Source organism: Pleurodeles waltl, chromosome 11 (assembly GCF_031143425.1).
Source record: "Pleurodeles waltl isolate 20211129_DDA chromosome 11, aPleWal1.hap1.20221129, whole genome shotgun sequence".
In the NCBI taxonomy this organism is placed as follows: domain Eukaryota; kingdom Metazoa; phylum Chordata; class Amphibia; order Caudata; family Salamandridae; genus Pleurodeles; species Pleurodeles waltl.
In genome coordinates this window covers 1,001,930,912-1,001,945,550 of record NC_090450.1, presented here as the reverse complement: position 1 = coordinate 1,001,945,550, position 14,639 = coordinate 1,001,930,912, and the positions used below count along the sequence as shown (strand labels likewise).

The 14,639-nt window shown below is 50.7% G+C and overlaps 1 protein-coding gene across 1 annotated transcript in view; it reads left to right on the top strand.

The window, feature by feature from the left end:
- The first annotated feature begins 13,328 nt into the window (after nucleotides 1-13,328).
- The window catches only part of LOC138266494 (uncharacterized), a 72,577-nt gene continuing 71,266 nt past the window's right edge, over nucleotides 13,329-14,639 (top strand). Inside the window, exon 1 of the mRNA XM_069215351.1 lies at nucleotides 13,329-13,367. The gene's annotated coding sequence lies outside the window, so the exon portion shown is untranslated. The remainder of the gene's footprint in view (nucleotides 13,368-14,639) is intronic.

The window sequence follows — 14,639 nt, the reverse complement described above, 5'->3', positions numbered from 1 at the left end:
CCGGAACCAGAAACTACATCCTGCCAAGAAGAACTGCCTGGCTGCTCAAAGGACTCACCTGTCTGCTTTCTACAAAGGACTGCTGTCTTGCTGTTGCCCTGCTGCCTTGCTGAACTCTTGTCTGGCTGTGAAAGTGCTCTCCAAGGGCTTGGATAGAGCTTGCCTCCTGTTCCTTGAAGCCTCAGGACCAAAAAGACTTCTTCCTTTCACTTGGACACTCCGTGCGCCGAAAATTTCGACGCACAGCTTGTTTCGCGGCGAGAAAAACGCCGCACACCGACGCTGATCGACGCGACGCCCTCGGGACGATCGAGACTTCGACGCACAACCTCGCAAGGACAAAGCCGCCCGACTTTCCAGGAGAAATCGACGCGACGCCTACCGTGAGTGCGAAACTTTGACGCACGGCCTCGCAAGGACAACGCCGCCCGACTTCCAAGGAGAAATCGACGCGACGCCTGCCGTGAGACCAAACTTTCGACGCACGGCCTCGCAAGGACAACGCCGCCCGACTTCCAAGGAGAAATCGACGCGACGCCTACCGTGAGATCGAAACTTCGACGCGCAGCCCCGCAGAACGACGCGCAGCCGGAAAACAAGCAGGAGAATCCACGCACAGACCCGGGACATCTGGTAATCCCCGCGATCCACAAAAAGAGACTGTCTGCGCGCCGGAAAACGACGCCCGACTTCCCCGCGTGGAAAAGAACGACGCAAGTCTTTGTGTGCTGAGGAGAAATCGACGCACACACCCTTTTTCCACGCATCCCTTTTCCTGTGGCCCTCTGAGGAGATTTTCCACCAGAAACCAGGTACTTTGTGCTTGAAAGACACTGTATTGCATTCTAAAGACTTAAGACACTTTATATCACTTTCCTGTGATAGTTCTACAATTTTCCATTGCATCTTTATTCTTTTTGACCTACAATTATCCTGATAAATATTATATATTTTTCTAAACACTGTGTGGTGTATTTTTGTGGTGTTATATGGTGGTATTGTATGACTTATTGCACAAATACTTTACACATTGCCTTCTAAGTTAAGCCTGACTGCTCGTGCCAAGCTACCAGAGGGTGGGCACAGGATAATCTTGGATAGTGTGTGACTTACCCTGACTAGAGTGAGGGCTTTTGCTTGGACAGAGGGTAACCTGACTGCCAACCAAAAACCCCATTTCTAACATTGGTGATCAGCGGTGAGGATAGGACTTGTATTTGTGCAGTGACATACAGTAGCTAAGTATTTCACTACCTACCCACAGTTGAAGGTCAACTTGGTTTTTATCTCTTTTTGAAAATCCGTTTTTTCCTGACAATTTTCAAAAACTAAATCCTCACTCAACATGTCTCTGACTGGGTCTCAGACAGGGGACTTTGACCTAGTCCAGTTGGATACATACACGGTCAAACAACTAAGAGGATTCTGCAGGGCATTAAGGGTACCCACCCAAGGGGCCTCCAGAAAGGAGGACTTTCAAGTGGCGCTGAGGGCCTGGGCAGAAGCCCATTTAGAGGATGAGGAGGAAGAGGAGCCAGAAAATGGCCCCTCAGAAGGATTTTCACTATCTATGGATGGTGTTACCACTGCAATTGTGCACCCTTCCAGACCAGGGAGCAGTGTCTCCATGCAAAGCCTGACCGCAGAGGAAAGGAGAGAGGAAAGGGAGTTCCAATTGCATATGGCAAAACTGAAAATTGAGGCACAACAGGAGGAGAGGAGGGCAGAAAGAGAAGCCAAACAAGCTGAGGCTGAAAGAGCAGCCAAACAGATTGAAGCTGAAAGGACAGCCAAACAGATTCAAGCAGAAGCTGAAAGGGCAGCCAAACAAGCAGAAGCTGAAAGAGCAGCCAAACAAGTGGAAGCTGAAAGAGCTTTGGCTGAAAAGAAACTATTGTTAGCTCATGAACTGAGTCTCAAGGAGCTGGAGATCAAGGCAAGACAGTCTGAATCCAGCAATAATGGTGGCAGCATACAGACAGGACCTGCTGGAGAAAAGAAGGTTCGTATACCCAAAAATGTGGTGCCCAGTTTTGTGGTGGGAGATGACATAGATAAATGGTTAGCTGCTTATGAAGTTGCACTAAGGGCTCATGAGGTTCCTGAAGGGCAATGGGGGGTAGCTATGTGGGGTTATGTGCCGCCATTGGGGAGGGACACACTTCTCACATTGGATCCACCGGATCAAAACACATACCCACTCCAGAAAGCCACTTTACTTGCCAAGTTTGGGCTGACCCCTGAGGGATACCGTCAGAGGTTCAGGGACAGCACCAAACAAACCACACAAACATGGGTAGATTTCTTTGATTTCTCTAGTAAGGCACTGAATGGATGGGTGCGGGGCAACAAAGTAGCAGATTATAAAGGTTTATATGACTTGATCCTGAGAGAGCATATGCTTAATGTTACTTATACAGATTTGCGCCAGCACCTAGTGGATAGTAAGCTGACTGATCCCAGGAAGCTTGCTGAGGAGGCGGACCTCTGGGTTAGCACCAGAGTGTCCAAAAAGGTACCTGGGGGGGACTCCCACAAAGGTGGTCAGGGTTCCCAACAGAAGAAAGAGGGGGGAGATAAACTTACAGATAAGGAACTCTCTAAAGGCCCCCAAAAGAATTCCCAGGGAGGGGGTGGCAACCCTTCCTTTTCCAAATTTGGGAAAAAGCCAGGGACATTTGACAGGTCAGGAAAATCTAGCCCCAAATGCATGGAGTGTTACCAATATGGTCACTACAAAGGCGATCCACAGTGCCCCAAGAGGGCACCGTCCACTACCGGACAGGCACCTGGGTTGACTAGTGTAGCACTCGGGGGGGAGATGGACCCAACTAGCTTTGGGGAGCAGGTAGAGATTTCCCTAGTGTCCCTGGGAGAAGGAGAAATGGTGCCCAAGGCCCACATGCCCAGAAATACTTCCAAGTACCGGCAGTGGGTCACCATTGATGGGCAGAGGGTGGAGGCTCTGCGTGACACAGGAGCCAGTATGACTACTATCAAGAGTCAGCTGGTGTCAGCAGAGCAGATAGTACCTAATGCATTCCACCAGGTCAGAGTCGCTGACAATCGCGAGAGTCACCTACCGGTGGCTCTGGTTCCCTTTGAGTGGGGGGGGTCTCTGGTACTCTGAAAGTAGCTGTGAGTCCTGCCATGCCTGTAGATTGTCTGTTAGGCAATGACCTTGAGCACACTGCCTGGAAAGAAGTGGAGCTCAGGTCTCACCTCGAGATGTTAGGGTTACCTGAGTGGGTCTGCATGACCACACGGTCCATGGCTGACCGAGAGGGAAGTCAAGGGCATCTGGAGCCTGGAACGATGGCCCAGAGAGCTGCCAGGAGGAGGGACCAGGGGTGCGGGAAACCGGCCCCCGCTGTTCCCACAGTGGCTGACGGGGCTCCTGAGGAGGAGGCTTCCGAGCCAACTGGGGAAGACATCGCCGCCCTAGGTGACTTACCTGAGCTTGCTGGCTGGCAAGTTGAGGGTGGACCCACCAGGGAGGAATTCTGCAAGGCGCAGAAAGAATGTCCCACTCTAGAAGGTTTGAGGAAACAAGCCTCAAACCAGGCAGCCGGCGACGCCTCTGGCGATCACCACCTATATTGGGAGAATGATCTCCTCTACAGTGAGCCTAAGGTTCCGGGCTTTGGGGCAGCACGTATGCTGGTGGTCCCCCAATGTTACCGAACCTTCCTACTGGGTCTGGCTCACGACATTCCCCTGGCAGGACATTTGGGGCAGGGCAAGACCTTTAACAGGCTTGTCACCCACTTTTTTTGGCCCAAAATAAGGACACACTCAGACAAATTCTGCAGATCCTGTCCTACCTGCCAGGCTAGTGGTAAAGCAGGAAAAAGGATTAAAACCCCCCTGATTCCACTTCCTGTCGTTGGCACCCCCTTTGAAAGGGTGGGCATCGACATTGTTGGTCCCTTGGACCCCAAAACTGCCTTAGGCAACAGGTTCATCCTGGTTTTGGTGGACCATGCCACCCGTTACCCAGAGGCAATCCCTCTAAGGACAGTAACTGCACCGGTGGTGGCCAGAACCCTGATGGGGATATTTACCCGTGTGGGATTCCCCAAGGAAATAGTGTCTGACAGAGGCACTAACTTCATGTCTGCATACATGAAGTCTCTGTGGGATGCGTGTGGGGTAACCTACAAGTTCACCACACCCTATCACCCCCAGACGAACGGTCTTGTGGAGAGATTCAACAAGACCCTGAAAGGCATGATTGGTGGCCTTCCTGAGGCCATGAGGCGTAAGTGGGACGTCCTCTTACCATGCCTTCTCTTTGCTTACAGAGAGGTCCCCCAGAGAGGGGTAGGGTTCAGTCCCTTTGAACTTCTCTATGGGTACCCTGTCAGGGGACCCTTAAGCATTGTCCAGGAGGGATTGGAGAAAGCTCCAAAGACACCCCCTCAGGATGTGGTCAGCTATATGTTGGCCCTCCGCAACCAGATGACCCGCTTCTGGAAAGAAGCCCAAGATAACCTTGAGGCCAGTCAAGAGGTGATGAAACAATGGTATGACCAGAAGGCCACCCTGGTAGAGTTTCAACCTGGAGACAAAGTGTGGGTAATGGAGCCAGTAGAGCCCAGAGCTCTCCAGGACCGCTGGTCTGGCCCATTTGAAATAAAGGAGCGGAAAGGGGAGGCCACTTACCTAGTGGACCTCAAAACCCCTAGGAATCCCCTAAGGGTGCTCCATGTGAACCGACTAAAAGCTCATTGTGAGAGGTCGGAGATCAACATGCTTCTGGTCACAGATGAAGGAACGGAAGAGGAGAGTGAACCTCTCCCCGACCTCCTCTCTGCACAAGAAGGTGATGGGTCAGTAAGCGGGGTCATTCTGTCTGACTCCCTGACTCTAAATCAGAAAGGAGACTGTTATGAGCTGTTGGAGCAGTTCTCCCCCCTATTCTCCCTTACTCCTGGGCTGACCCACCTCTGTGTTCATGATATTGACACCGGTGACAGTCTCCCTGTGAAAAACAAAATGTACAGGTTGTCGGATAAGGTGAAGGCCAGCATCAAGGAGGAGGTCTCCAAGATGTTGACTCTAGGGGTCATTGAGAAATCCAGTAGTCCCTGGGCCAGCCCAGTGGTATTGGTCCCTAAGGCTACTGCCCCAGGTGCGAAGCCAGAACTCCGGTTCTGTGTGGACTACCGGGGTCTCAACTCAGTCACACGGACTGATGCTCACCCCATCCCCCGAGCTGATGAGCTCGTGGACAGGCTAGGCGCTGCCAAGTTCCTGAGTACGTTTGATCTTACTTCAGGGTACTGGCAGATCGGCCTAACTGAGGGGGCCAAGGAAAGATCCGCATTTTCAACCCCGGATGGCCATTACCAGTTCCGGGTGATGCCGTTTGGGTTGAAAAATGCCCCCGCTACCTTCCAACGGTTGGTTAACGGGGTCCTAGCTGGCAAGGATGCCTTCTGTGCAGCCTACCTGGATGACATAGCTGTCTACAGTTCCAGCTGGGAGGAACACCTGCTTCACCTCAAGGAGGTGCTTCAGGCCCTGCAACAGGCAGGCCTGACCATCAAGGTCAGTAAGTGCCAGATTGGGCAGGGTTCCGTGGTGAACTTAGGACACCTAGTGGGTGGTGGCAAGGTGCAGCCACTCCAGGCCAAGATTGCAACTATCAAGGCCTGGCAACCACCCCGAACACAGACGGAGGTGAGAGCCTTTCTAGGCCTCACAGGATACTACCGCCGATTTGTCAAGGGCTATGGTACCATTGCAACACCCTTGACAGAACTCACTTCCAAGAAGCAACCTAGGTTGGTGAATTGGACAGAGGCTTGTCAGAAAGCCTTTGACGCCCTGAAGGAAGCCATGTGCACGGCCCCCGTGCTCAAGGCCCCTGACTACTCCCAGGAATTTATCGTGCAGACAGACGCTTCAGAGCATGGCATAGGGGCAGTTCTAGCACAGCTAAATGAGGAGGGCAGAGATCAACCGGTAGTCTTTATTAGCAGAAGACTATTACCACGGGAACAGAGGTGGAGTGCTATTGAAAGAGAAGCTTTTGCTGTGGTCTGGGCACTGAAGAAGCTGAGACCCTACCTGTTTGGGACTCACTTCCTAGTTCAGACAGACCACAGGCCCCTCAGATGGCTCATGCAGATGAGGGGTGAGAATCCAAAACTCTTGAGGTGGTCCATTTCCCTACAGGGGATGGACTTTACGGTGGAACATCGCCCAGGGGTTGACCACGCCAATGCTGATGGTCTCTCCAGGTACTTCCGCCTTAGCGATGAGAGCTCCCAAGAGGTCGGGTAGCTCTCCCCACTTTCAGCTGGGGGGGACACATGTTAGACCTGACAGCCTTAGGGTAGTCACCCCTAACTTTTTGCCTGCCTCCCTCCACTTTGTGGATACTGTTTTTGCTGGTTTTTAGACTCTGCGCACTTTACCACTGCTAACCAGTGCTAAAGTGCATATGCTCTCTCTCTGTAAACATGGTAACTTTGGATCATACCTGATTGGACTATTTAATCTACTTATAAATCCCCCGTAATGTGCACTCCAGGTGCCTAGGGCCTATAGATTAAATGCTACTAGTGGACCTGCAGCACGGATTGTGCCACCCACTTAAGTAGCCCCTTTTCCTTGTCTCAGGCCTACCATTGCTAGGCCTGTGTGGGCAGTTTCACTGCCACCTCGACTTGGCATTTAAAAGTACCTGCCAAGCATAGAGCTCCCCTTTTTCTACATATAAGCCACCCTTAATGTGTGCCCTGGGTATCCCCTAGAGCAGGGTGCTGTGTAGGTAAAAGGCAGGACATGTACCTGTGTAGTTATATGTCCTGGTAGTGTAAAAAAAAAACCTCAATTCGTTTTTGCACTGCTGTGAGGCCTGCTCCCTTCATAGGCTAACATTGGGGCTGCCCTCATACACTGTTGAAGTGGCAGCTGCTGATCTGAAAGGAGCAGGGAGGTCATATTTAGTATGGCCAGAATGGTAATACAAAATCCTACTGACTGGTGAAGTCGGATTTAATATTACTATTCTAGAAATGCCACTTTTAGAAAGTGAGCATTTCTTTGCACTTAAATCCTTCTGTGCCTTACAATCCACGTCTGACTAGGTTTAGTTGACAGCTCCTTGTGCATTCACTCAGACACACCCCAAACACAGGGTACTCAGCCTCACTTGCATACATCTGCATTTTGAATGGGTCTTCCTGGGCTGGGAGGGTGGAGGGCCTACCCTCACACAAAGGACTGCCACACCCCCTACTGGGACCCTGGCAGACAGGATTGAACTGAAAGGGGACCTGGTGCACTTCTTAGCCACTCTTTGAAGTCTCCCCCACTTCAAAGGCACATTTGGGTATAAAACAGGGCCTCTGCCCTACCTCATCAGACACTTGCTGGAGAAGAAACCGGAACCAGAAACTACATCCTGCCAAGAAGAACTGCCTGGCTGCTCAAAGGACTCACCTGTCTGCTTTCTACAAAGGAGTGCTGTCTTGCTGTTGCCCTGCTGCCTTGCTGAACTCTTGTCTGGCTGTGAAAGTGCTCTCCAAGGGCTTGGATAGAGCTTGCCTCCTGTTCCTTGAAGTCTCAGGACCAAAAAGACTTCTTCCTTTCACTTGGACACTCCGTGCGCCGAAAATTTCGACGCACAGCTTGTTTCGCGGCGAGAAAAACGCCGCACAACCTCGCAAGGACAAAGCCGCCCGACTTTCCAGGAGAAATCGACGCGACGCCTACTGTGAGTGCGAAACTTTGACGCACGGCCTCGCAAGGACAACGCCGCCCGACTTCCAAGGAGAAATCGACGCGACGCCTGCCGTGAGACCAAACTTTCGACGCACGGCCTCGCAAGGACAACGCCGCCCGACTTCCAAGGAGAAATCGACGCGACGCCTACCGTGAGATCGAAACTTCGACGCGCAGCCCCGCAGAACGACGCGCAGCCGGAAAACAAGCAGGAGAATCCACGCACAGACCCGGGACATCTGGTAATCCCCGCGATCCACAAAAAGAGACTGTCTGCGCGCCGGAAAACGACGCCCGACTTCCCCGCGTGGAAAAGAACGACGCAAGTCTTTGTGTGCTGAGGAGAAATCGACGCACACACCCTTTTTCCACGCATCCCTTTTCCTGTGGCCCTCTGAGGAGATTTTCCACCAGAAACCAGGTACTTTGTGCTTGAAAGACACTGTATTGCATTCTAAAGACTTAAGACACTTTATATCACTTTCCTGTGATAGTTCTACAATTTTCCATTGCATCTTTATTCTTTTTGACCTACAATTATCCTGATAAATATTATATATTTTTCTAAACACTGTGTGGTGTATTTTTGTGGTGTTATATGGTGGTATTGTATGACTTATTGCACAAATACTTTACACATTGCCTTCTAAGTTAAGCCTGACTGCTCGTGCCAAGCTACCAGAGGGTGGGCACAGGATAATCTTGGATAGTGTGTGACTTACCCTGACTAGAGTGAGGGCTTTTGCTTGGACAGAGGGTAACCTGACTGCCAACCAAAAACCCCATTTCTAACACTTGCGTTGCTGCAGGCAGCTTAATTTAGCTATTTTTGGCACAGCACCGCGCTTCACCACTTTGGCTTAAATCAGGGCCTTAGATACAAAACACCAGGCTCCCCTGACTGTAAGCCCAGTCACAAACCTTAGAGGGGTGGCCCAGCCCAGCCTCCTTCGGGCTCTGACAGGGGCAGACAGGCCGCTTTTGGGCTGGCCTTTACCCGGGCCATGCCTGGGCACATCCTGCATGTGTCCTATGTTGTGGGATGCTGCATCACGCTTATTAGCACCCCCCTCAGCCCCTCCCTAATCTGGTCAGCTGTGAGGCATGGGAGATCTGTGAGGAGCTGTGAGGTGTGGAGGATCCTGGGTTTGGTATTCCAGCCCTGTCCAAGAGATGACGCTGCCGGATAAGAAACCCATGTTGGGAATGCTACACCGTGATTAGTAGCACTCCAGCTGCAGCCCCGCCTTATCCTGGTCAGCTTTGAGGTGTGGGGCATCCTGGGCTTGGAAGTCCATCCTTGTCCAAGACATGAGGCTGCCGGGTGAAAAACCCATGTCGGGAATGCTGCTCCGTGATTAGAAGTGCTCCAGCTGCAGCCCCTCCTTATCCCTGTCAGCTGTGAGGCGTGGGGGATCCTGGGCTCAGTAGTCCAGTCCCATCCAAAAGATGGAGCAGCCATCAAAGAAACCCACCTGAAGCACCCAGCAAGGAAACCCGCCATAACAATTCAAAATAAACAAGTCTAGAGGAAGTGTTGGATTTTGAAGGATCCAGATTTAATATTCTAACATCAATCTAAGCAAATGCAGAAAAGTGTTGAACTCTAGATGAATTGTGGTGCATATATATGGTTTTTGACGCAAAACTGCACTGACACAGTTTTGCGTCAAAATCCTTAGCGCCTGCTAGAGCTATTCCAAAGTGGCAGCTGGGCGCTATATCTATGGAATGGCGCACACAGGCACTAAGGAATGGCTAGCGTCTAAGAAAAAGACGCTAGCCGGGAAGGGATGGCAGTAGAGAAAAAGGCGTTAGTGGGCTAGAAATTACGCTAGGTTGGTTAGCAGCAATAAATATGCCACTAACCAGCCTAGCGTCATTTTCTGATGCACTAGCACCCAAATATGACTCCTGTCTTAGTAAAGACAGGAGTCATGCGCGCCACCCCAATGGCCAGCACAGGGGGCCTGGGCAAGGCCAGAAGACCTAGTGCCAGGTAAAGTACAAGTTAAAGTGAGCTCAGGTAACTATAACTGGTGAATATCTGTGGTTGTTTAAGTTCAAAACGTTAATGTTGCAACTGACAAATTCACCTAAGTATAATGTTACTTTAACCTTTGTATTTTTCAGTGGATATCTATATATATATGATAGCAATATGTTTTTAGGGTTGAGCATGCAAAAGCATGTGCTAGTGCATGCGTCTTGCTCGCGGGATCCTGTTGTATCCAGTAAAGGCCTCAGGACACGCCCATGCTTACCACTTATCTGCTTCTGAGTCAATGTTCGCTGTGGCTGTTTTAATTCACCAGTGCAGCCAAAACACCACTTTTGCTGCTTGCTGTGGATCAGGGACCAAGCACAGATTGATTCAATGTAATCAGTGCCCATCCGCCGCTCCCCACACTATTCAGTCACTGTTTTTTTGGCCAGCTGCATCGCTCAGTTTACTGATTAAATTACAGTTGTATGGCACTGTTTTTATGTTATTTTAGTGTACAGTTGCTGGTGGTGGCACCAAACTCAGTCTGGATAATGATGCAGTTTGCGTTGAACTAATGTTAGCACTGAATAAAGGTGGGTTGATTGCTTGCAACCCCACATACTTGATGAATAAGTTGTGGTTGCAGTGCACAGCTTTCTTTTTAGTTCATAGCGGTTGATTCTGGTTTTTCTTGTTTTCTTTCCAGTGGAACGCTCTATGAGAGAGCACTTATTTTATAATGGTGTCCATCAGATGCTTCTCTCCCCCACTCGTGTTGCTGCCAAGCAATGTGTGCTTCTGTTGGCCCCAGCGTTCCACATTACAGTTTTGTGCATGTGTTTTTGTCCTCCCTACCACACCTATTGCTACCCTCTCTGCCCCACCCCCTCAGTATTCCTCCATGTGCTTTTCCCTGCATTCCTGCAACCGCTTTACCCAGCTCGCTTTTCAGGTAAAGTTTTGTCAGGATATCTTTGGGAGCAAGGAGTACAGACAGACCAGGCCTGCACCTGGAATGCTGTCTGAGGAGCTGTAAAAGGTGGCTTTTTATCACAAACTGTGCCATTGCAGCTGTATGAAGACCCGGTCCTGGGTCGCACTCATTAAAGAACATATTGAAGGCCTCATTTACAAGAATCTGACGCATCAACATCTATGCGTCAGATTCCTTGCATGTCCCTAAGATCCCCTAACTACGCCATGGATGTGCTGTATGTACAATGCAGAGCTCCATGGCACACATTTCACAGATGCGTCAGAAATTCTGATGCATCTGTTGGCGCTAAATTCATGCAGTGCTGGAGTAGCATCATAAAAATGATAGCAGTGCGAGGAGTCTCCCATAGAGAAAAGCCCTGCATCACTTTTACCCCTGCTCTGAGCAGGTGATACATTTTTGATGCAGTGAAGTGGCTGAATGACGCAATGAAATTGTATAAATGTCAGTTCTACTTGGCTTTTCTCGTGGGAACACTTACCCTGCATACATTACACCTGGTGCAGGTATAACGTGAGGCAAGGGTTTACAAAATGACACATTGGGCCCAATGCGTCACTTTGAAATCTGGAGCAGTGTGGTGCACTGCCAGCACCACTGATACGTCGAAAGGGCCTTGCGAATGAGACCCTGAGTTTTTATTATTAAAGCAACAGCCTGCCACCTTGCTGAGACTCCCCAACTCTTGCACTCAATCCTTCCCAGATGGCATGTTTTTTGCATGGCAGTTCCGCACCCCAACATTTTGGAGGTGAGACTTGCCAGTTAGAATGTTTCCGGCTTTTAAACACACCAGGTGGTGGGAGGCCAGCACAATCTGCACCCCCCCTCCTTTGGCTCTTAGTTGACATGTGGCCAGGCAGGCCCTGGTAGCCTGCCAAGGGGCAGCTGTTGGCAAATGGAGGTGCCCCTGCTGGTAGCACCTGGGTAGTGTGGGTGGTTCTAGTGCCTTAAAGAGACCAACATAACTCTCCCTCTGTTATTCATAGATGAATTCTTGAAAAGAAAGCCTGGCTTCCTCACTCGAGGCACTAGCTCAGCCTGGAGAGAGTCAGTCTGCCATATAAAAGTAGCTATTTCCTGCAGATATAAAACTTCATCGCTCACACCTTACAGCTGCGGAGTTGTAAGTTGTCTGCACATTTCAGTTTGGTGCAGCTCGGGTGGAATGCACCACCTAGAAGTCATTCTATCTTGTGGTGAAACCTGTTTGTTCCAGTAGATGGTTGGTGGTTTCTTTGGTTTCTGCAAGGCCCTGGGTCCTGGTGTCTGCGCCACTCTCACTCTCCTGCACAGGAGGTGCTGCACATTCTTTAGAAACTGCAGCCCAAACTGCTGCTGGGAGACTCTGCTATGTGATAGGGAGCAGGCGTCATAGCAGGCACAGAGCAGGTGTATGGCATCACTAGAGGTCAGACACAGATGTCTGCAGCTAGTACACTAACTGAGCGCAGCCCGCCCCATCTTGCTTCAGCCTCCTGTGCTCCTTCCTCCCCACTCACTTAAAAAGAAAACATGTTACGTTTTTTCTTTTTTTAATTATCGATTCAACTTGGATCACAAGTTACAAAAAATGGCTACATCAAAGGCTATTTTTTTTTATTCTGTAGCTATGTTTCAACGCATCGGGGATGCTGCACAGCATGTCTAACAATCACTGGCAAAGCCAGTTGGTCACAAAGACGAGATGTATTGGCTTTACCAATGCTTGTTTTAAGAGTGTTCATATAGTTGTTTGAAGGTATAAATGACGCATGGATGCGAGGAAGTGGTCATGAGGTTCGGGCAGATATTCACCTGGAGAAGCCTTGCTTTAGATTTGAAAGCACAGCAGACTTACCCCGAGCATCTCTAAAGGCCCGGAAATCACCATGTACAGAGACACACATGCACACTGATCATCAATCAGGCAAGCACCCATATGTGGACAAAACGTACACATGTCTCCATAAAACACTCACAGACAGGCATCCACGGTGAGGAGACACCTGCAAATCTGGGGTGCACACATGGCGAGGACAAGCATCATGGGGGCGCCTCTGATGTGTTCAGTAAAGTTAAAGAAAACCGTTTAAGGACGAGGCCTCTACGTGCACCCGCACCTATGGGGGAACTCCGGAAATGTTCTTCTGATACGTTACCAAGAATCATTTAAAGGAGGAAGCATCGGCAAAGGATAGCTTGGCACCCAATACCAGACATATTGCCTTTACCAATGCTTGTTTAACTTAGGATAGAGATGTAAGGTCGGGAGTAAAAGTAAGGCAGTAAGGACTGGGGCGAGGAAGACGTGCGACGGGGACCGAAGAGGGCAACGGAAACAGAAAGGCACTGAGTTACTAAAGAGAAGATACTTTAAATGGACCTTGCTAAGGGAGTGTCGGGCGCTTGTTTACCTTCCATTCACTCACTCAGGTGCAGATCTCCACACCCCCCTGAGGTTCCCTCCACCGCGTCCTGGCCCCACATACTTTCACTTCAGACTGAAACAATACTCCCCTGAGGCTGCCAGGGCACGTGCACAGCGCAGGTGTGCCTAGTTACCGAACCCGCGGGGTGTGTTACTACCAACAGGTGAAGGGTATATTTACTGAGGGGGCCTGGAAGGGCAGCAGAGCTGGTCAGTGCCCCGACGGAGGAGGAACGGTAAGTGCTCCTGTGAGCTCACCCCTCATTCCTGTCAGTGCATTGTGGGATAGCTAGAAGGGGGGCGCCCAGCTGGCCCTGCATGAATGATGCTGAAGGGACTGCAGCTGCCACACTCAGCTCTCTGGGGTCTCTGCTGCCAGACCAACCCGATGTGGGACTGGGGCTAGGAGCAGCTATAATGACAAATGGGATGTAATGTGACCGTAACTGCACTGACCTCCTGGTCAGCCTCTGCTGCCCTCCCCAGCTCCCCTGGCTGCTGCTGCCTCTGCATCTTGCCTGGGACTCCTGACTCTCAGTTCGAGGCCCTCCTCTAACTGCAGGCTCATCCCTGCGCCTCATCCTGGGTGGACCAGTGGCCATCACAAGGAAGTATTTTCCTTTTCTTTTCTTCTCTCTGTCGCTCTTTCACTCTTACATTTTCTGCCTTTTTCTTCTATCATCCCTCGTTTTTCCCTAGTGCTCTTTCCTTTCCTTTCTCCCCTCTTCCTCTGCCCCCGTGAAGCACCTTTCCCTCCCTCCCGCCTCCCAGCTAACTGCTCCCCGCCCCCCTCCCCTTCTTAATGACAGCCAAAGCACTGTGAAAGGTCAGCTGCACTGACCTCCTGGTCAGCGTCTGCTGCCCTCCCCAGCTCGTCTGGCTGCTGCTGCTGCTGCCTCTGCCTCTTGCCTGGGACGAACTGAGAATCTCCTGACTCTCAGTTCGAGGCCCTCCTCCAACTGCAGGCTCGTCCCTGCGCCTCATCCCTGGTGGTCTAGTGGCCATCACAAGCACTTTCCTTTTCTTTTCTTCTCTCGCTCTTTCACTCTTGCATTTTCTGCCTTTTTCTTCTATAATTTTTCTTTTCTTTTCTTCTCTCTGTCACTCTTTCACTCTTGCATTTTCTGACATTTTCTTCTATCATCCCTCGTTTTCCCCCAGTGCTCTTTCCTTTCTCCCCTTTTCCTCTGCCCCTCGCCCCTCCCGCGAAGCACCCCCTCCGCCCGGCAGCAACCCCTCTGCCTGGAACGATTCCTGGTGGCCTACCGCCCTAGGAGCCACACCCACACCCACCACTCAAGCACGAAACCTGGGAATCATCCTGGACTCAGCACTCAGCATGGCTCAACAGGTCAAGGCAATCTCCTCTTCCTGATACAACACCCTTTGCATGCTCTGCAAGATTTTCATGTGGATTCCCATAGAAACCAGAAAAACAGTCACCCACACCCTGATCAGCGGCCGACTGGACTACGGAAACGCACTCTATGCAGGAACTATGGCCAAAC